Consider the following 2500-nt stretch of genomic DNA (forward strand, 5'->3'; position numbering starts at 1 on the left):
GGGTGATATGCCTGGGTGCTGGAGCTCTGACACAGGGGGAGAGAGGCATGGATGTGTGGCTGTGGAGGTGCTGTGTGGGCCTTTAATATCACAGGGCCAGTGGCTGGGTGATATGCCTGGGTGCTGGAGCTCTGACACAGGGCCAGAGAGGCATGTGTGTGTGGCTGTGGAGGTCCTGTGGAGGTGCTGTGTGGGCCTTTAATATCACAGGGGGAGAAGCTGGGCCATGAGCCTGGGTGCTGGAGCTCTGATACAGGGGAGAGAGGCATGTGTGTGTGGCTGTGGAGGTCCTATGGGGGTGATGTGTGGCCCTTTAATGTCACAGGGCCAGTGGCTGGGTGATATGCCTGGGTGCTGGAGCTCTGATACAGGGGAGAGAGGCATGTGTGTGTGGCTGTGGAGGTCCTATGGGGGTGATGTGTGGCCCTTTAATGTCACAGGGCCAGTGGCTGGGTGATATGCCTGGGTGCTGGAGCTCTGACACAGGGGGATAGAGGCATGGATGTGTGGCTGTGGAGGTCCTGTGGAGGTGCTGTGTGGGCCTTTAATATCACAGGGGGAGAAGCTGGGCCATGAGCCTGGCCCCTGGAGCTCTGATACAGGGGAGAGAGGCATGTGTGTGTGGCTGTGGAGGTCCTGTGGAGGTGCTGTGTGGGCCTTTAATATCACAGGGGGAGAAGCTGGGCCATTAGCCTGGCTCCTGGAGCTCTGATACAGGGGAGAGAGGCATGGATGTGTGGCTGTGGAGGTCCTGTGGAGGTGCTGTGTGGGCCTTTAATATCACAGGGCCAGTGGCTGGGTGATATGCCTGGGTGCTGGAGCTCTGACACAGGGCCAGAGAGGCATGTGTGTGTGGCTGTGGAGGTCCTGTGGAGGTGCTGTGTGGGCCTTTAATATCACAGGGGGAGAAGCTGGGCCATGAGCCTGGCCCCTGGAGCTCTGATACAGGGGAGAGAGGCATGTGTGTGTGTGGCTGTGGAGGTCCTGTGTGGCCCTTTAATGTCACAGGGCCAGTGGCTGGGTGATATGCCTGGGTGCTGGAGCTCTGACACAGGGGCAGAGAGGCATGTGTGTGTGGCTGTGGAGGTCCTGTGGAGGTGCTGTGTGGGCCTTTAATATCACAGGGGGAGAAGCTGGGCCGTGAGCCTGGCCCCTGGAGCTCTGATACAGGGGAGAGAGGCATGTGTGTGTGTGTGGCTGTGGAGGTCCTGTGGAGGTGCTGTGTGGGCCTTTAATATCACAGGGGGAGAAGCTGGGCCATGAGCCTGGCCCCTGGAGCTCTGATACAGGGGAGAGAAGCATGTGTGTGTGGCTGTGGAGGTCCTGTGGAGGTGCTGTGTGGCCCTTTAATATCACAGGGCCAGTGGCTGGGTGATATGCCTGGCTCCTGGAGCTCTGACACAGGGGGAGAGAGGCATGGATGTGTGGCTGTGGAGGTCCTGTGGAGGTGCTGTGTGGGCCTTTAATATCACAGGGGGAGAAGCTGGGCCATGAGCCTGGCTCCTGGAGCTCTGATACAGGGGAGAGAGGCATGTGTGTGTGGCTGTGGAGGTCCTGTGGAGGTGCTGTGTGGCCCTTTAATGTCACAGGGCCAGTGGCTGGGTGATATGCCTGGGTGCTGGAGCTCTGACACAGGGGCAGAGAGGCATGTGTGTGTGGCTGTGGAGGTCCTGTGGAGGTGCTGTGTGGGCCTTTAATATCACAGGGGGAGAAGCTGGGCCATGAGCCTGGCCCCTGGAGCTCTGATACAGGGGAGAGAGGCATGTGTGTGTGTGGCTGTGGAGGTCCTGTGGAGGTGCTGTGTGGGCCTTTAATATCACAGGGGGAGAAGCTGGGCCATGAGCCTGGCCCCTGGAGCTCTGATACAGGGGAGAGAAGCATGTGTGTGTGGCTGTGGAGGTCCTGTGGAGGTGCTGTGTGGCCCTTTAATATCACAGGGCCAGTGGCTGGGTGATATGCCTGGCTCCTGGAGCTCTGATACAGGGGAGAGAGGCATGTGTGTGTGGCTGTGGAGGTCCTGTGGAGGTGCTGTGTGGGCCTTTAATATCACAGGGGGAGAAGCTGGGCCATGAGCCTGGCCCCTGGAGCTCTGATACAGGGGAGAGAGGCATGTGTGTGTGTGGCTGTGGAGGTCCTGTGGAGGTGCTGTGTGGGCCTTTAATATCACAGGGGGAGAAGCTGGGCCATGAGCCTGGCCCCTGGAGCTCTGATACAGGGGAGAGAGGCATGTGTGTGTGGCTGTGGAGGTCCTGTGGAGGTGCTGTGTGGCCCTTTAATGTCACAGGGCCAGTGGCTGGGTGATATGCCTGGGTGCTGGAGCTCTGACACAGGGGGAGAGAGGCATGGGTGTGTGGCTGTGGAGGTCCTGTGGAGGTGCTGTGTGGGCCTTTAATATCACAGGGGGAGAAGCTGGGCCATGAGCCTGGCCCCTGGAGCTCTGATACAGGGGAGAGAAGCATGTGTGTGTGGCTGTGGAGGTCCTGTGGAGGTGCTGTGTGGG

Source organism: Trachinotus anak, unplaced genomic scaffold (genome assembly GCF_046630095.1).
Source record: "Trachinotus anak isolate AG129_WGS33_773 ecotype Australia unplaced genomic scaffold, CSIRO_AGI_Tana_v1 ptg000149l, whole genome shotgun sequence".
NCBI classification, from domain to species: Eukaryota; Metazoa; Chordata; class Actinopteri; order Carangiformes; family Carangidae; genus Trachinotus; species Trachinotus anak.